The 20,948-nt window shown below is 45.0% G+C and overlaps 4 non-coding genes across 4 annotated transcripts; all 4 read left to right on the top strand.

The window, feature by feature from the left end:
- Positions 1-13,126: 13,126 nt before the first annotated feature.
- TRNAG-CCC (transfer RNA glycine (anticodon CCC)) lies at positions 13,127-13,197 on the top strand. Its single transcript has one exon. It is a non-coding gene; the product is annotated as a tRNA-Gly (tRNA).
- Positions 13,198-13,857: 660 nt separating this feature from the next.
- TRNAG-CCC (transfer RNA glycine (anticodon CCC)) lies at positions 13,858-13,928 on the top strand. Its single transcript has one exon. It is a non-coding gene; the product is annotated as a tRNA-Gly (tRNA).
- A 2,372-nt stretch (positions 13,929-16,300) lies between these two features.
- TRNAG-CCC (transfer RNA glycine (anticodon CCC)) lies at positions 16,301-16,371 on the top strand. The gene has a single exon. It is a non-coding gene; the product is annotated as a tRNA-Gly (tRNA).
- A 2,933-nt stretch (positions 16,372-19,304) lies between these two features.
- On the top strand, positions 19,305-19,375 carry TRNAG-CCC (transfer RNA glycine (anticodon CCC)). Its single transcript has one exon. It is a non-coding gene; the product is annotated as a tRNA-Gly (tRNA).
- The last annotated feature ends 1,573 nt before the right edge of the window (positions 19,376-20,948 follow it).

Below are 20,948 nucleotides of genomic sequence, written 5' to 3'. Positions count from 1 at the left end.
CTATTTCGACACCTGTAAAGTTTCCTGAATGCCCCCCCATCCCCTTGCCGTCCGACCAATTGCCCCTACTTCGCGAGTCACAAGTCACAAGGTGGCAATTCTGCAAGCGGTGGCAGAGAAGAATTCGAGTAATTAATGGCCATGCTTCTGCCACCCCCAAAGTGGCAGCTGGCAAACTTGAGTGAGGAAACGGATCCCATGAAAACTAAACTAAAGAAAAAAAAATGTTACCAGGTAAGGCCCACTGAGCTACATAGCTCTTTTCCAGAAGCGACCTGGCCTTAAATGATAGCTCGACGAAATTGCTTATGTGGAAATGTATAGCAGCCAAATACTTTCAAAACATAGCGACAACACATTACGGTGCTGTCTGATCATGAAGAAGGTGTTCAATCCACGCATCCATTCCCCCCCCCCCCCCCACCGTGGGTTTGAGAGTAAATTGAACAATCTATGTGAACATTACAAGGTCGTACACACCTCCTGGTGTGGCAGTCGATACACAATGGTGAAGTTTCTTAAAATCCCTCCACCCAGCAGAAAAGCTGGGTGCACCAAATCGACCGCCAGGTCAAATATGATAGGGTCAAGCGTGGCCAGCTCCCACCTCTTCCCAAGGACAATCTAGCCAATGTGGAGAAGTAGGCCAAATACCATCTAGGAAGGGGGCTTCCTCGGAGATCCCTCCAATGGAGGCCTTTCCACCAACAGTGGAATGGGCAGTACTACAGGGCTGGAGCTTGACACGCCAGCCAAATAAATAGAACACATTGCAGCCACGATCAATGGCCTCGCAGCCTTCCAATTAAACTATGAAAAGCCACGCCCCCTTTTATTGAATGCGCATTCAATTACACGTCAAGATTCACACAGCGGTCTTCATTAAGCAGCCAACCCTCCTCAATGTCTTGAGAATTTACTCGCAATCTAAAAACTCATTACACTTTGGGGAGACCGTGTGTATAATATGTACACCGTATTCACTTAAAGAATGCCCCATTTTATTGAATGCGCATTCAATTACACGTCAAGATTCACACAGCGGTCTTCATTAAGCAGCCAAACCTCCTCAATGTCTTGAGAATTTACTCGCAATCTAAAAACTCATTACACTTTGGGGAGACCGTGTGTATAATATGTACACCGTATTCACTTAAAGAATGCCTTTAGAATTCTTTACTGTCTGGTGACTTGCCGTGAGAGACTGGAGTCTTAATTTTCTCTGGTTTCCTCCCCACCACCACCGCTCTAGATATATCAACAGCGTCATCGGCACTGAACCAATCTCACCCTCTCCCGAGTATATTAAACCTAAACATGTCCCCATTATGGTGCTTTCCTCTTTAGCTACATTAAATAAAACCACATACAAAATGCTATGCTCTCTCTGTCCATTGGGTTTTAGTACAGCAGCCTCTTGTCTTTCCAACCCTAAATTATACATCACCATTTGTGCAAGTAGGCTGTGGACCAGATTGATCATTTTAATTCACATCCGAAGTGCTGCTTATTAAACAAATTCTGCGGTATGAACATGAAATGTCTCACAACATCTGTTTATTTTAGCTGCTTTGTTTAACAAGCCCAACTCTGCTGACAAGACCCAGATTGCCAAAACCGGTTTAGAATTTGATTGTTCCGTTGATGCAAATCCACATTTGATATGGGTCTGGAACACCAATATGCAGAGGACCAAACCATATCTAGTTTGTTTATGTGTGCGCCGTTACACTTGCAATCGCTTTTACAGAACTACACTACACTACCATTGCAACCTCATTTGCCAGTAAAAATATGATAATTGGGTTTTTACCCTTCTATCTGGCAACAAAACTGACACCTTTTTTTACAATACTTGCAGTCATAATGCAAAACATAACTCTGATAATGTATGCACTGTCCTTGAAGTTGATTGGTCCACACCCGAGACAGCTTTCCTTAGAGCCTAGTCTCACATGGTGTTGGACCAGATGACGCCAAAAGGCGCACAACTCAAAGACAATGCACCATCAGAGTATGAGAGCTCGGGGTAAGCATTTACTGTCTCGGGTGTGGACCAATCAACTTCAAGGACAGTGCACATTATCAGAGTTATGTTTTTTGTTTACATTATGACTGCAGGTATTGTGGTCTATGTAAACATGACTCCTTGTAAAAAAGGTGTCAGTTTTGTTGCCAGATAGAAGGGTAAAAACCAATTATCATACACTACACTACTTTGTCGGCTAAGAAAATCCTTATTTTTAATTAACCTGTTCCAAGGTTGTACAAATTCACTGGAACAGCAGTAACTTTCTTAGTTTCAAACAGCAGTATACAAGTATAAGTAATCGATTGGACCCTTAAATATATGCAAGGTCCGAATTTCTAAAATATTTTCCGGGTCATTGGTAGACTGGAGTAAGTGGCGTGCAACTAGTAGCCGCAGCGAGTTGGTGTTTACTCATGTAGTATGCCAGACGGGGAAATTGTTTCTCACCAACCCAGACACGGCTAAAATGAAGCCACGTGTATAAGAATTGCAGGAAAAGTGTGGTAATTCTGTATACCGAGACGTGTCTTTACAAGCGACACGGGAATTATTGTATTTACCCCCCCCCCACCAAAAAAGGCCCAATCGCTTACATTTAGGCAACGACTATTAATTATGCATGTCTTTAATTACTGGTAAGCCCTAGGTGCAATTGAAGAGGAAACGTGGCCCGTGTCCCGATTCTAGAGATCGGGAGCCCCCAGCCTTTTATTTGCAGGCGATTAATCTTAATTCGGGTCTCGATGTCAAATCGTGAGCTTAACTGGGAGAGAGTTGGTGTCTGGTGGTGGGGCAAGTGCTTCCTGTATGGAACATATTTTAATCCAATTGTCAAGTCGTGGCAGATTAATTTACAGACAGCATCAGCTGCCATCTCATCAAGGGTGTCTACGGAAGAAACGCATCAGCCATATGGTTTGAATTTGTAATATTTTCCATTTTAATCCCGAGTGTACGGTCTGTGCCATGAGCCAAAGAATTCCATTCGGGTCTCAGGAGTCGTGGAATCCTTCATATTTAAAGAACCGCCCACAAATGTATACCAGTGCTGCTTATGAAAATACTGCAAGTGACCTCCTGCCATAGTCGAGGGCAGCACTCTCTAACCAGTTCTGCATTCCAAGTCGCGTTTGCCTCATACTGGTCAAGCCAAATGTTCACTTGGTACTGGAACCTAACCAAACTCAAGGGCAGATCAAGTTTAAGGTGATGGTTTGTGCCGTCATCTGCTGCCGAGGTTGAGAGCATCGGCTCACGCAACCGAGCACCCAGTTTAAAGTGCAGCCACGGCTATATTACACAGAGGATTTTAAAATGCCACCATAGTAATTTACCTTGTATTTTTTGTTCTTGATTCATCAGCACAATTTGGTCATGGGTTTCCGGCTTGATGGCAAGTAAAAAAAAAACACCGCATAGACCTAATTTGCGGCCTTTGCATTAAATTCGTTTTTCACAAAGCAGTGGATTTGGCAATCGGCGAGGCCACAATGATTAATATTCGATTCTGGGCGAAGAGAGGCCTTCATCTAGGCTGCTATAGCCTATGGGAATTGCAGCCGAGCATCACCTGGCATTGAGAGGCGTTGGGTACAATGGAATAGTTCTACAGCAGCCATCGCGAACCTGGATGTACAAAATAAATGACATGTGCGTTTCGTTGGTATTGTGCAAATTAATGCAAACATGGTGTATACGATGCAAAATAAAAAGATAAACAATCATATATAACTGAGTGGACTTTATTACAAAATACCGATTCAAGTTAATTCCTGCTTCCCCCCACCCCCAGTAACTCCACGGAGGTAATGTATTTTACTTCATCTACTCTATTGGAACCTCCTTTGCCAGTAGAAAAATATGATAATTAGTTTTTTACCCTTACATCTGGCAACAAAACTGACACCTTTTTTTACAAGGAGTCATGTTTGCATTGACCAAAAATACCTGGGTCGGAATGCAAACAAAAAACACTGGTATTGTGGTCAATGCTAACATAACTCCTTGTAAAAAAAGGTGTCAGTTTTGTTGCCAGATTAAAGGGTAAAAAACTAATTTTCATCTGCTCTTCTGATGGTTCTCTGCCCATGCCTGGCAGATTTGGTTTCAAAAAAAGGCTCTGGGTAACCTCAGTTCCTATTGTTTACATATAAATTTGGCGTCTTAAAACCTGACGTCATCTTCACATGGACCCCACCATCCATATCACTAACCCACGTAGACCATTGCGAGGGTTAGCACAGCAAGCTGACAAAGAGGGGAGGTTGCAAGCATTAATATGGCAGATTTGAAGCTTTCGTGACTGCAAGGATTCATATTCTTTGTTTTTTTATGGTAAAGTCACGTAGGTAAAAAAAAAATATTTTACCTTTATTAATTTTAATTTTTACCTACGTGACTTTACCGAAAAAACCTAAGAATATTAATATGGCAACTGGACAATTAGCGATACAAGTCAGAATATGTATACTGGACGGAATCCGATAAGTTATAACGCTCTTTTTCATATGTCCAGCAGTTTAAAAGGCTGGCCGAGTGTAAAACTTTAAGAAAATCATTTTTGTTGAAACATAATATTGGCAAAGCACAAGAGCCAGCAACCAAGAACACGAGCATTCCAGAAATGAAAAACATCCTGAAAGTGACGAAAGCGCTTGGGAAAATAAACAATGAGGAAGGGAATTCAAAGTTTCGCCTGGTTGGCTTAGGGGCTGGGGCGGCGAACCCCCAGCATACGCTCGCATTACATCAGTTGCACGGGAAGCAGGAGGCAGTGGGAACCTGCAGTATGCGGACACAAAACATTCCTGCGCACGTGACTTAAATTGTGGCCAGTTAGAAGCTAAACGTGTTCAAGGAGAGTTTGTCCCGTGGGAAAAAATGGTGTTTAGGCCAATTCCTTTTTAAATAAGGACGTATTTTGCAACAAATTAAGCGCAATCCAGATGAGCCAAGACTTAGCGCATTCCTCCCCTGCTGGCTTGGGATGCCCCGGGCTTTGCTTGTAACACGATAGCGGTGGGTGGGTGGGTACCACAGTCGACGTCTTAGAATAGCAGGGTGCAGCTGGGGGCCCAAGGTTAGGGCCACCCGAGCCAGAGGACCCAGGGTTGTCAGCCAAACACCTGCCAGAAAAAGACGGGACACGCAAACACTAGGAAGACCTAGGATGGAGGGGATGCTTTCGGCGTGCATATTGTACACGACACCCGTTTTAAATGTGAATACCAAATACTTTACTGTATAGCGCTTTGGTAACTCACTGCTGGATGAAGGCTTTGAGGACACCGGTTCAGAACAGCAGCATACACACGGATACATGTGTAGTGAGCGACTTTAGAGACACGTCGAGTAGAAGGCTTCTTATTTATTAAGAACACGCTGGGCGATACATTACATAACGCAGCTACACATAGGCGATCCTAACACTCACAGCCCCATCGCCGGCATACAACTACACAGCTGTCTGACTAGCGTAGCGACAGTGCCGGAGAGGGCCTTGCAGAAGATCAGCCATGTGGTCGGAGAATGAAGGGATTACGACGGGCAGCAACGCAGCCGGGACCCAGGACTCCAAACAGCACCGAACCTCTGGTTCGGTCCTCCTTATATCTGCCCCGGCGCGGCCAAGTTCCACCTCTGGCGACGCCCCCTTCCAGAACCCTCCAGCCGGTTCCCGGAGCTTCTCGACTGACTCCGCCTTTCACCTATACCCCAGATACGCCCCCCTTATAATAAGGCATTACGTAATGCATCCATAACCGAAATTACCACTCCAGGCCGACAGGTGTCACCCTGTCATTACACATGGAAGCAGTAAAATGTATATATTGCTACTACACAGGCCACCGCTTATAGACAATCTGCTGGGGAGTGGTGATTTGTCCTGAGACTATCCAGACCAAAATTTGCGCCCGTTCCCGACTCATTCCAGGAGATTTGGGCATTGATTGAAACAATTTAAAAGTAAAGATCGAGGCGAACGTATCAATCTCTATTTCTACTCCTGGTCAAGGGGTCTTGCCTGGCAAGTGATGAACAAGAAAATGAGAGGGGTGGGGGGAGGGCAGATGTCGTTTAACTTTGGTTCGATACAATGAACGCTGGACGTCCAAGGAGTGCGTCGGCTTAAATTGTATGCAATTTAATGGAAGTAAACAAACAAAAACAATAGATGAAGAGTTATGGGAAGCAAACATTTGAAGTTAAGCATTGCAGGGGTAGCAAATTGTGAGTATGCGATTTGGCATTTTGATCAACAATGCTGACAAATTCTAGAGATTTGAAGCTTTCGTGACTGCAAGGATTCATATTCTTATGTTTTTTTCGGTAAATCACGTAGGTAAAAAATTTTAATTAATAAAAGTAAAATTAAAATTAAAATAAATAATAATCACGACGTTTCGGAGGCAACACAAGCTTCCGTCTTCAGGTGGAACCGTCACAGCACGATTGCTGTTTCAAGTAACTTACTTGAAACAGTAAGCTTGTGTTGCCTCCGAAACATCGTGGTTTTTTATTTTATTTTTATTTTACTTTTATTCATTTTAATTTTAATTTTTTACCTACGTGACTTTACCGAAAAAACCTAAGAAAATGCTGACAAATTCTCAAGCATCGGTCACTCAGTGTTAACCGTTGCAACTACAGCAACCACAATGTTAGCGGAACCTCGCCAAGTCAATTAAGTCTTCAATGTTACGATGTATAAACCAAACCCCTTTCCAGTCTTAGCACTCCCTCTGTTGGTTGCAAAGGGCAAGGAAAAGTTATGATGCAGAGTTACCACCTCCGATTAGCACTGTTGGCTATCTACGGCACGAAGGACATTCAACGTACACCAATCTCATGTCGCCGTCGACACTGACACAGGACAGTCTCGAAGGTAACAAATCACCCATCCATTATCTCTCAGGCACCACACTTATTACGACCAGCTCTGTTCTTCAAATTCAAGGCACGTGGGGTAAACGCTATTCCCCATTAAGGATGTTGGTTACAGGGCAAGGGAGGAGAAACCAACAGGCCATCATCAGGGCGGCATGTTGGTCAGAGGGAAATGCAAAATGGGATCGGGGTGGACATAGGCACGACATTGTAGACCACGCATGTGCCCCAATACACTGGAACAGCTTTCCTGCAATGCAGAGTGCACACCGCCTTAGTCTGTCAAGTCATGGACTTTGTCAATCCATTCCGGTCACATGAGAAGCTGTGAGCTGGAAAGTAAAAAAATGCATTGTAGTTACGAGGTGGGAGATGTCAAAACGGCTGTGGGGAATGCTTCTGGGTGGTCTTCAAAAGTCCTTCGAAGTGAAAAATTACCAAAGCGGAGTTTCAACATCAAGGAGAAGTTCTTGGAAGTGGAGGTAGCGCTTGTGTAAAAGACAGTGCTCCTTGCGCCCAAGCCAAAGTCCAAGACCCGAGGACATTTGTGACGATGTGTGACGAGGGGGGGTGGTTTGAGAAATGTGACGTCACATCAAACTTTAAATATAGACAACACGTTCTCCTTAATTAAATATAAATTTTTATAAATATTTTCTCCAACATCAGAGTGCAGCGGCACATCAAATACGCACTCCAATGACAATAGTTTAAAGCGATTTGAAGCATGTTAAAAAAAAATTGGGGGGGGGCAGAGCTTTGTGACATCTTATTTGAGGGGGGGTCTGACTTTTTGTGACGCCGTGTGACGAGGGGGGGGGGGTCAAAAATCGTATAAAGTCGCGTGACGTAATTTATGGACGGCCCCCAACTAGTGTCTTGGGTTTAGAGCACTACACATGTAAAAGCATAACAGTTATGCTAGACATCCCAACATTGGCAAGGCTTTCCACCTGTACATAATAATCATACATTTCACGTCTGAAGCGCGTTTCACCCCGAGGTCACGAGGCGCTGCGCAGAGTTAAAAGCAAGTGAGTAAACAACTCACGCAATTCTAAAACCTAATATAAGCACGTCGGCTCGTGATATAACCACGGATAAAAATACCCCCACACTCCCAAAATCACGTAACAACATTAATCCGTAGAAACGACCTTTAAGAAAATAAAATGTCTAAGACGGGATTTAAATAAACCGAGGGACTTGGCAGATGGAATATCGGACGGAAGTGAACGCCGCAAGCTTTGGGGGCCACACGGGAAAAGGCCCCGGGGTCACCAACCGAGTGTAGGTGCGAGCTCGGCACACGACAGTAGCCCACACTCAAACGAGGGAAGACCTCGCGGTTGGGACATACGGGTGGAGGAGGTTCAAGTTCAAGTTCATGTATTAGGTATAGCCCTGTGAGCCATTCGGCTCTTGAATCGGGTGCAACCGCAACAAACAAAAAACAAAAACATGAACAAACAAAACATCTTAAAGTGAATATGTGACTGAGTGCAAACAGAAAATCCAAGAAAAGACAGCAAAATATTGCAGAAAAAAACACCGTACACCAACGCTGTGTGCAAAAATCCCAGTGGGATGCAAGTCAAACAACCACAAGACAACTTAGATTAAGGCCATCAGTCTAACTCTGTACTACAGGAGGAGGCATAGTTGAGGGCGTTGTGAGAAGTAGGATCTTGAGCTACAATCGGAACCTGACCGGTAACCAATGGGGAGACTCAAGTCCAGGGGTAATGTGACCTCCCGAACAAAGTTTAGATTTGAAGCTTTCGTGACTGCAAGGATTTAAACTCTTAGGCTTTTTCGGTAAATTCACGTAGGAAAATAAATAAATAAAAATAAAATTCATAGAAGTAATAATAGAAATAAAATAATAAATCACGACTTTTCGGAGGCAACACAAGTCTCCGTCATCAGGTGGGGCTGTCACAGCTAAATTTACCCTTAACTTGTATATAAGGGCTTGTCTCTTGGAATTTTGACTCAAGTCCAGGGGTAATGCGCTCAGCAACTGGCAGCTGTGTTCTGCACGTGCTGGAGGCGATTTAATAGCTTTGGGAGGGGTGCCAGCAAATGCATTGCAAAAATCGATGCGTCAAAAGACGAACGCGTGAATCGGCTTCTTGAGGTCCGATAACGAGAGAATGCGGCACAATCCGGCGATATTTGTGAGGCAAAAGAAGACAGCCTTAATAGCCTTGTTAATGTGCGCTTAACAAAGATCATTAGGGGCAATAAGTGCCGCGCCATGCAATATCGCTGGTCTAAAAAATGTTAGACGTCGTCTGCTTCAGAGATGAAATTTGCTACTCTTTGTTTTTTCGGTAAAGTCACGTCGGTAAAAAATTAAAATATATTAAATCACGACGTTTCGGGCACAACACAAGCGTCCTTCTTCAGGTGGGGACAACGTAGCACAACCGTGGTTGTGTTGCGCCCGAAACGTCGTGATTTAATTTATTTTAAAATGTACCTACGTGACTTTACCGAATGAACCAAAGAGTATGAATCCTTGCAGTCACGAAAACTTCAAATCTAGAATGAAATGTGCTGATTGTTATGGATTTTGATATGCTGAATACAAACATGACAATGAAAACAACTGGTTAGTTACTGTTCCCAAGATATTTAAGATTTTACATTTTATGTCTACGTATATTGTGTAGATGGCAGAGTTTTACTCATAAATTATAAACCTAGGTCTTCTCATGTGTTTATGGTTGCTTTACATGATAACATGTCACCTGTCATGTTCATGTAACACTTACAAAATCAGCAAAAGGGTTATATAAATAAAATTATCAAAAACAAAAGGCAAAAAAAGTATTACGTATATAAAAGTACATAGTTTAGTCCTTATTCAGTGTCTACTTAGTGCTTCTTGTATTATTTCTTGTATTCATGGAATGAAGCATCTCTTTGTCACTGTTCAGCAATAGTCTGCAAGCATTGATGGGCTCCATTTGCCCTGAGAGCGTTTCTCCATCGTCGCAATGTCCTGGTGACATCGCTCGCCATGCTCGTCGCTCATTGCTCCGTAGTTCGGTGGGAAAAAAATCTCGATGAGAGTGCAAAAAAATGTATATTTAGTGTTGCAACCAAGGCGTTTGTATGCTTTGAGGAGGTTTTCCACCAACTCCCTGTCATAGTCTGCCTTGTTGTTTCCGATAAAAATTTGTTGCCACTAACTGGAAGGCTTTCCATGCCGTCTTTTCCTTGCCACGAAGTTCACTATCAAATGCATCATATCGAAGAAGTTAATGTTAATGAATCTTAACTTAACCTTGGAAATTTTCCAAGGAGGTACTTTAAAGCTGCTTGTGTTTTGTCCATGGCTTTGACAAAGTTATTAATCAGACCCAGCTTGATGTGAAGGGTGGTAACACAATTTTCCTTGATTAAACAAGTGGTGGATGCTGAACACTTTTCCTCCCAGGCTCCAATGACGGTCGGAGTGGCCAATCTGTCTTGATGTAGTGGGAATCTCTCGCACGACTATCCCATTCGCAAATAAAACAGCAGTACTTTGTGTATCCATTCTGCCGACCAAGCAAGAGAGCAACAACCTTCAAATCGCCACAAAGTTGCCGCTGATGTTGGTCATAGTTTATGCACCTCAAAAGTTGGTTCATGTTGTCATATGTTTATTTCATATGGACTGCACGGCAGCTCTCTCTCCCACTTCTGCAATTATTTTCTTGCTGTGGTTTTCCCACCTGATGCTGATTGCTTTTGTTGCAATCGAAACGTCGTGATTTGTTTTATTTTATTATATTTGTAACTACGAGACTTTACCGAAAGAACCAAAGGGTACTGTCGTCTCATGTATAGGGAATCGTTCACCATTGGACCGCTTCACTGCAACCCCCCCCCCCTCGTGTAATCAGATTCGCGTGCACGCGTTGAGACACAGTTGCCAGAAATTGCAAGCTTCAGAGATGAAATTTGCTACTCTTAGCTTTTTTCGGTAAAGTCACGTCGGTAAAAAATTAAAATAAATTAAATCACGACGTTTTGGGCGTAACACAAGCGTCCTTCTTCAGGTGGTACGTCATCCAGCCTCATCACCTGCAGTACGTCATCCAGCCTCATCACCTGCAGTACGTCATCCATCCTCATCACCTGCAGTACGTCATCCAGCCTCATCATTCACAGCAGCGGACACATACAATGCGACTCTCAATAAAATAGGTGTTCAGAAGATGTTATTGCCAGAAAGGGTAAAACCAATTATTATATTTTGATACTGGCAATAAAGGTCCCATGATGTAGCTGCGCACCCCGAGCTATAAATGTCCTGAGAGTGGCATTGTCTTTGTGCTGTTCGCCTTTTGGCGTCCTCTGGTCTAACACTGTTTGAGGCGAGGCTCTAAAGAAAGCCGTCTCTGGTATTGACAAATCGGTTTCAAAAACAATGTATATACTATCAGAGCATGTTTTGTTTGCATGTTCACCACACGTGTGTGTGGTTAATGCAGACATGATTCCTTGCAAAAAGTTTTTGTTTGGTGTTTTTCCATCTTAACACAACTGTTTTATTGCCAGAGAGGGTAAAACTATTTATATAGAATGTGGCTGTTGATTATGAAGCTGAATCTGCGAAGTGAGACCGACGCGGTTTTACCTATCAATCTGCAGTGCTCGCGATCTGTATATCCAGTTGCACATTTCACGAATAAATCCCATTCCCCCATAGATGTCACTGATTTAAAGTGCAAACTTAATATGCTTTATGCAAACGAGCCGAATTAAACAGGATGCTCCGCTAATTTCCCCCAAAAATGTTATTGCCTGGTGGATATTTATTCTCATTGGATCTGTTTACAAAATTAATGACATCATAACAAATACGCAACACTGAGTGTCGTTCTAGCGGTTAAGATTCACACTGAGTTGTTTGCTGAAGTCACGTAGGTAAAAAATATAAAATAAATGAAAACAACTCAATTAAATCACGACGTTTCGGGCGCAACACAAGTGTCCGACAACATGTGAGAAATCATGGCCTGCTGCTGATGCAGACCTTTAAAACAGTCTGCATCAGCACCAGACCATGCTTTCCCACCTGATGACGGACGCTTGTGTTGCGTCCGAAACGTCGTGATTTAATTTAGTTGTTTTCATTTATTTTATTTTTTACCTACGTGACTTTACCGAAAAAACAAAAGAGTATGAATCCTTGCCGTCACGAAAGCTTAAAATCTAGAATTGTTAGCTGAAGACTGCTGCAGGCGAAGGCTTACAGCAGTGCGGCGCATGCGTGTCTCTCCTGCTACAACATCTTGAGAAAATAATGGTAGGTTTTTACCCTTTTAACTGGTACAAAACTGACACCTTTATTCAAGGCATCATGTTTGCAATGACCACAACACAAGTAGTCAATAAAGCAAACAAAAAGAAGCAACTCTGATAAGGATAATAATATGCACTGTCCTTGAAGTTGATTGGCCCACACCCGAGACGGCTTTCTTTAGAGCCTAGTCCCCATTGGTGTAGGGCCAGATGACACCAGAAGGCGTACGCCTTCTGGTGTCATCTGGCCCGTCTCGGGTGTGGGCCAATCAACTTCAAGGACAGTGCATATTATTATCCTTATCAGAGTTGCTTCTTTTTGTTTGCTTTATTGACTACTTGTGTTGTGGTCATTGCAAACATGATGCCTTGAATAAAGGTGTCAGTTTTGTACCAGTTAAAAGGGTAAAAACCTACCATTATATTTTGCCACTGGTAAAAGAGATCTCATAGTGTAAATCTTGAGAAAAGTTTCAACTTTTGTCGCCACATCGCCAGCAGATGGCAGTGCAGCAACATCCATTGTCGCACTGCATCTGAACTCCATCGACTCACAGTTCCACCGCCTTCACTAGCCCGCACTATAAACCAGCGTTTTCTTGAGATGGTTTTCCCCACATGATGATTGCTTGTGTTGCAATCGACACGACGTGATTTAATTTATTTTATTTTATACCTACGTGACTTTACCGAAAAAACCAAAGAGTATGGATCCCTGCTGTCACGAAAACGTCAAATCTAGATTCAGCGTTCTTTGGTCAGGCAACCCCGATGACCCGCACGAAGTGGGACGGCCCTCATCCAGCAGTGGATTGTCCAGCCGTGACAAGGCGTGTGCACGTGGCAGGGTTGACGGCAGCTCACACGGACTGTAGCCACGTGTAACCTGAGCCACATTCATCGGCGCCGCTGGTGTAGTGGTATCATGGAAGATTCCCATTCTTTCGACCCGGGTTCGATTCCCGGGCGGCGCAGATTTTTTTTTTAAATGATCCAGTCAACTACTCAGCCTGCTTCTCCCCTCTCGTCTCACTCTACTCCCCATCCACGTACTCTCCTACCTCTCTTCTCACTCTGCCCATTCCACGCACTCTCCTGCCTCTCCCCTCTCATCTCACTCCCCTCCACGCACTCTCCTACCTCTCCCCTCTCATCTCACTCTACTCCCCTCCATGCACTCTCCTACCTCTCCCCTCTCATCTCACTCCCCTCCACGCACTCTCATACCTCTCCCCTCTCATCTCACTCTACTCCCCTCCATGCACTCTCCTACCCTACCTCTCCCCTCTCATCTCACTCGACTCCCCTCCATGCATTCTCCTACCTCTCATCTCACTCTACTCCCCTCCACGCACTACTGTGGCTCGCCTTTAATTTTCTATTTTATAACGGAGATGTGCACATCGGGCCTGTTGATGAAGTTCTGATGCTGTTGACGGTTCCACCAGCAATGGCAAATCAGGTGCCACGATGTTCGTATCTCGAATGCGGACATCAATTCTGGACATCCGCCTCGTTCCACTCTGTTGGCGCAGCAGCGTTCTTCGGTATCTGGGCGAGATTGAAGAGTCGACGAGAATGACCTCACGTGATGTGTACTTATCTAAAGCATTTGGCAACGTACATTCTCGTGAGCGCCGCTGGTGTAGTGGTATCATGGAAGATTCCCATTCTTTCGACCCGGGTTCGATTCCCGGGCGGCGCAACACCTTTTTATCTATTTTTTTTATTCCCCCAAATTAATCAAATGGATACCAGCTTCTGATGATGATCATGCATTGATTTAATTGCACGCAACAAGTTAAGTATGCGAAGACCCAATCAAACATTAATGTGTCATTTAATGAGCGTGCTTGAAGGCAGGCCATGGTGTTTGAGAGCTGCAGTACTGACTTTTGCTGCTAGAGGACGCTAATGTATTAAGAAAAATATATTGCATATTTCGCGACTTTTAACAACGAACTGATTTACAAAAACAACTTACGTGAATGTGATTAATCACCCTCGGCCATGATCAATCCACTGCTGGATGAAAATCCCTTCCATCACGTAGGTAAAAAAATCTAATAAATGAAAACAACTAAATTAAATCACGACGTTTCGGGCGCAACACAAGCGTCCTTCTTCAGGTGGGGACAACGTAGCGAAAGCACAACCGCTTAAGTGTGTCGAAGAGATGGCTGTGACGAGGAATTAAATAGTCGCCGGGAGGGGCCATGGTGAGTGTTTGGGCGATGTGAGGAACGGGGTGGGCGCAACGTACGGAGTTCAAACTGAAGCTTTTGATGCCGTCGGCGGAAGTAGATTAGGATGCTAAGATTAAGCTGCCTTTTGTTATGCTGCCGGGGGGGTAAATTGCGCAAGCTGAAGACACTGTGTAGTAATGGTGATGGTAGTGTGTGAAGCTGGGGGTAACAGACTGGGAATATGGCTATAATTATGAAAATAAATCTAAACTGGCTGTCTAGCAGTAAACTGCACGGCAGCTAAAGATTTTTAACTTGGTTACTTACATCCTTCCAATGATTGCTCAATTTGAATTCATCATCTCGGTTGAAGTTACGTCTATGTTTTGTATATCTGGAAAATGTAGAAGTAAAAAAACTTTAGCTGCCGCGCAGTTTACTGCTAGACAGCCAGTTTAGATTTATTTTCAGAATTATAGCCATATTCCCAGTATGTCACCGCCACACACGAGCTGATTTCCCTCCAACTCTCAGTGGCCATCCCCTCCTTCGGCTGTTATTCAGTCAACAATTTCCCGTCAATCATCTAATCAGGCTCAAAATATGCTTCGGCGCAATGATCTGACGAGATGGAGTCCCATGCAGGCTAATTTGGCCGTACAATATTCCAGTTACGAATTGTGAATTATTTCTTGTGAAATTTTTATTTCATTAAGCAATAAAAAAAAGTTCATACTGTACTCGTAAGGGTTGTCCATTATTTTGACAAGTGACTAACTGGTGTCGATATTTACAGCTTCATGTGCCTACATTTGTCCAATCGCGTACAAACTTCTATTTGGCAACTGCAACTGGACAACCGACTCCAAGTGCTATTTTACAAAGACACGTCTGGCCACCAGAGCTCTCGAGGAGGAAAACCCCATATCCGAACATTCTGACCCGCTCCAAATCCTCCAACAGCCCAACTACCCCCTCTGCATATCCCCCACTCACACTCAGCTGCACACTTCCAAACCACTTTCCCAAACCACGCATCCTATTAGGGGCCGTCCATAAATGACGTCACGCGATTTTGGACGATTTTTGACACCCCCCTCGTCCCACGGCGTCACAAAAAGTCAGACCCCCCCCCTCCAATATTACGTCACAAAGCTCTGCCCCCCACCCCAAACCAATGTATGGACGGCCCCTTACCAGTTATATACCCACTAGGTCTATCGCACTTGAATTTGCATTCTTTTTTTCATACATCTCTCTACGCAGTGTCGACCAATCACCCACCGCTTGAGAAATCTCCACATCGACAGCTTGTGAATTAGAACTTTAATACACTCGTCGCAATAATACGTCATCCCGCCCCCCACCTGACACCCCAACATGTATACTCGTACTCTTTGGTTTTTTCGGTAAAGTCACGTAGGTGAAAACAAAATAAAATAAAAATAAAACAACAAAATTAAATCACGACGTTTCGGAAGCAATACAAGCATCCGTCATCAGGTGTGACTGCTCCAGCAAAATTACTGTCGCGTATGAAGAGAGCTATTTAGAGGCACATGTTTATATATACGCTACTGTAATTTTGCTAGAGCAGTCACACCTGATGACGGATGCTTGTGTTGCTTCCGAAACGTCGTGATATAATTTAGTTGTTTAATTTTTATTATATTTTGTTTTCACCTACCAAAGAGTATGGATCCCTGCTGTCACGAAAACTTCAAATCTAGATTCAGCGTTCTTTGGTCAGGCAACCCCGATGACCCACACGAAGTGGGGCGGCCCTCATCCAGCAGTGGATTGTCCAGCCGTGACAAGGCGTGTGCACGTGGCAGGGTTGACGGCAGCTCACACGGACTGTAGCCACGTGTAACCTGAACCACATTCATCGGCGCCGCTGGTGTAGTGGTATCATGGAAGATTCCCATTCTTTCGACCCGGGTTCGATTCCCGGGCGGCGCAAAGTATTTTCTTTTTTTAATGAACCAGTCAACCACTCAACCTGCCTCTCCCCTCTCGTCTCACTCTACTCCCCATACACGTACTCTCCTTCCTCTCATCTCGCTCTACTCCCCTCCACGCACTCTCCTGCCTCTCCCCTCTCATCTCACTCTACTCCCGTCCACGCACTCTCCTACCTCTCATCTCACTCTGCCCCCTCCACGCACTCTCCTGCCTCTCCCCTCTCATTACACTCTACTCCCCTCCAAGCACTCTCTCCCCTCTCGTCTCACTCTACTCCCCTCTACGCACTCTCCTACCTCTCATCTCACTCTACTTACCATCCACGTACTCTCCTTCCTCTCGTCTCACTCTACTCCCCTTTTCTTTTGTATTGTGCGCGGTGCTTTCAGCGCCACAGCGCGTCGATTTGTGGCGTTTATTTTCTTTTGTTTGCTGGTGACTGTTTTTCATATTGAAATCGCATCCAGTGCTTTTGCTGCTGGCGGCAATAAAAGTTGTTTAAAAGTAATTCTACTCCCCTCCACGCACTCTCCTACCTCTCATCTCACTCTGCCCCCTCCACGCACTCTCCTGCCTCTCCTCTCTCATCTCACTCTACTCCCCTCCACGCACTCTCCTACCTCTCATCTCACTCTGCCCCCTCCACGCACTCTCCTGCCTCTCCCCTCTCATTACACTCTACTCCCCTCCAAGCACTCTCTCCCCTCTCGTCTCACTCTACTCCCCTCCACGCACTCTCCTACCTCTCATCTCACTCTACTTACCATCCACGTACTCTCCTTCCTCTCGTCTCACTCTACTCCCCTTTTCTTTTGTATTGTGCGCGGTGCTTTCAGCGCCACAGCGCGTCGATTTGTGGCGTTTATTTTATTTTGTTTGCTGGTGACTGTTTTTCATATTGAAATCGCATCCAGTGCTTTTGCTGCTGGCGGCAATAAAAGTTGTTTAAAAGTAATTCTACTCCCCTCCACGCACTCTCCTACCTCTCATCTCACTCTGCCCCCTCCACGCACTCTCCTGCCTCTCCTCTCATCTCACTCTACTCCCCTCCACGCACTCTCCTTCCTCTCATCTCACTCTACTCCCCTCCACGCACTCTCCTGCCTCTCCTCTCTCATCTCACTCTACTCCCCTCCACGCACTCTCCTACCTCGTATCTCTCTGCTCCCCTCCACGGACTCTCCTACCTCACCTCTCCCCTCTCATCTCACTCTACTCCCCTCCATGCACTGCTGTGGCTAGTTTTTAATTTTCTATTTTATAACAGATATGTGCACATCGGGCCTGTTGATGATGTGCTGATGCTGTTGACGGTTCCACCGGTAAAGCGTCTTCGAGCAGCAATGTCAAAGCCAGTAGGTGCCACGATGTTCGCATCTCGAATGCGGACTTCAATTCTAGATTTGAAAACTTCAAATCTAGAATGTATACTCGTGTTCAAATTATTCTAACGGCATGAAGTCATGATGTGAAAACATGGCATTCATAACCATCGCGGTGAGCAGTTGTGTTAAAGAATGCCATTGAAGAGATAACGTTAAACGACTACTGCTGGAACCACTTCGATAAGTCTCATCATTCACAGTAGGGGGCGCATTAGGCAGCCGATCGTGTTCGTCACATAGCAATCAAATATAAATGTGACATTCTCTGGATTGGAATAAGCCACCAAATTAAACTAAAACACCACGCTTAATTGATTAAGAACATTGCCAAATACACAGTAGGGGGCAGCATCAATAACGCTGCTACTGAGAGTAATGCTCATTACATCAAAGTAAAACTATTATTTTTAATTCTCAAGAGATGGAATAACCAATAAGTGCAAAATCTAATGTTTTGTGATGACTTTTACGTGCAGTCATTGGTGAGCAGGCTGAGACCACAGACTCGCTACGTTTGATAACCGAGTTTAATCAAATATTGATGATTCCAATTTCAAACCGACGGTCTCTGCTCAGCTCCCTAAAATTCAAGGTAAACATTTTGGACGAGTTTGCCCCGGTCTGTGACCCAGGAAATATATCCCGACGTAGCAGACCACATCCAGTATAACTCTCGCTATGTCTGTGACTACTGGTCAGGTGCCACTTACTCCAGTCACCCAGTCACGTGGAGAATGTTTGGGGAGATATGTCCTGATGACATGGCATTCGATATGACCACTGAACCAATGGGACAACCGCTTCCATATGTTCAGTGCAATGCCACTCACAATCCGAGAGGGCATTTCAGGTGCGGAAACAAACAGATGCGTGTCTCTTCCAGTTTCATGCTCGAACGAGCGTTCCACTCGCCCAGGGCAACGACTGCTGGCGAACTGGTCCGTGCAAAATTACATTACGGTACCATATGATCGCCTCTCACCAAATCACCCAGAATGCACCTGAGCTCGTCAGATCTCTGCAGTAACGCGGTGTTTTGCTTGGACGATGCTTGAACGCGTAAGCGTTTTGTACATCGGTTTGGGCAACATAAGGCATTGTTGTACTGTACCTCTATGATGCTGCATCACTGCACCCTGTCTTCAGCAGCCGGCGCTAAGCAGCCTGCTGAATTATGGTAAAATAACCCCAACGACCTATGGAACGTCGGAAAGCCCTAATCCAGCAGTGAATTGATTAAAACGGATGTACCGTACACGTACACGTGGCTTGTTTAACAACAGCTCACATTAGCTTGGATGAGCGACCATCACCGTGCATGAACCAGGTGTTATAGGCTGCTACTGCGATCCGTTGTCAGCAGAGGGCAGTGCAGCAAATTCCTGTGTTGCACTTCACCACTCTCCACAACGCCTTCACTAACCTGCACTGACCAGCCTGGTGAAGAATGGTCACATATAATCTGTATAGCGTAGGAAGGTTATCATCCAGCAGTGGATTGACTATGAAGGATGTACTGTACATGTACCAGCCGATCATCCATCGGCGCCGCTGGTGTAGTGGTATCATGGAAGATTCCCATTCTTTCGACCCGGGTTCGATTCCCGGGCGGCGCAGTTTATTTTTATTAAATGAATAAGTCAACCACACGATGCCTCCCACCTCTCCTCTCACTCGACTCCCCATCCACACTAATATCTGTAAATTATCAAATGAGTGTACAGTCTTCATCAAAATATATGAATAGTCAAACCAATATTAATGGTACTCTTTGGTTATTTCGGTAAAGTCACGTAGGTATAAAATAATTTAAAATAAATTATATAATTTAAAATAATTGATTTTATTTTCTACCTACGTGACTTTACCAAAAGAACCAAAGAGTATGGATTCCTGCAGTCAGGAAAGCTTCAAATAAATAATATTAATGATAATAGACTTTAAGAAATGTCTGCCAGACAACACTACAAGTGGGTTGTTTGACCATACTTCACCACCGCTGCTCAGTGCGCATTGGAGCAGTGGGGGTGGCCTGATGAAGGATCGGTTCAGATTCCACTCACCATTGATGTTCACTTAGGAACTCAGAACACCTAACCCATGCAGGATGTATGCGGGTATATTATTTACGTATGTACGTTGCAGCACTAGAAACCCGAATGTTCTTTGGACGTGACTTTTCGTCCGTCCCTCCCTGCCAGCCAGAAAAACGTTTTGCTTTCTCTCCACAGAATATCGCAATTTCTCTCGATTTCTCGCGTTGTCTCTGTTTCTATCCGCGTATTCATCGATCTGTGTATTAATCTGTCCCCGATTCTATCTCTCCCTCTATATTTCACTCCCCCCTCCACTGCATCGCGCCAATATCTCTCTCACCTCTCACCCTCGCTCGCCTTATACCCACCTCTCCAATTCCCGCCTCAATCTCTCGTTCCTCTCAATAATCCTCTCTCCCACTGGATGTCGCTTCCCTTGCTCTCCTCTTCCAGTTTTTCCCTCTCCTCTCCGTTTCATGCCATTTCACTCTCTCCCCTGCTCCCTCTCTCTTCTTCTTTAAGCCGCGGCTCCGGCTGAAGCACGCGTACCACTCCTATGCCGGGGACGCGCACGCCGTGTTCTTTGAACGTTGGGGGGGGGGGCGGTCAGGCCCTCTGCACCAACACAAATGGTGCACTGACTTTCACGTTTTGACCGGTCGACTTTGAGCGGGCGATGTGCGTGACGACGCGATGCTTGCGTGGCTCGTGGCGGTGTGGCGCACGTGCCGCGGTTTTGCGATGGCGACGTTTGCTCTACTCGATGTTGGTGACCCCGTATCGAAAGTGGCTCCAGAGCTGTTGCTGCTGGCCAGAACCGGCCCTAGACCTTTGGGGGCCCTAAGCAAAATTTGGTTGGAGGCCCCTTTGATGTATAATTTTTTTCACCCACGAGCTAGCAGTGACTCTAGGGGGCCCTCTGCTGGCCACGGGGCCCTTTGCAATTGCAAGGGTCGCTTAGTGGCTGGGTCGGCTCTGCTGCTGGCAGCAATAAAAGTTGTTAAAAGTAAAAAAAAAGTCTCTTCTTCTTTGCTCTATCTCCACCCCTCAGCTTCCTCTTGCATCTCCCTTCCTCACCTCCCTCCTTCATCTCCCATCCTCACCGTCCTCTCAATACCCCTCCTCTATCTTTCCCCATCACCTCCCTCCCGTT

The sequence above is a fragment of the Lampetra fluviatilis genome, chromosome 1, assembly GCF_964198595.1.
Source record: "Lampetra fluviatilis chromosome 1, kcLamFluv1.1, whole genome shotgun sequence".
NCBI lineage: Eukaryota > Metazoa > Chordata > Hyperoartia > Petromyzontiformes > Petromyzontidae > Lampetra > Lampetra fluviatilis.
This window is presented reverse-complemented; position numbering and strand designations above follow the sequence as displayed.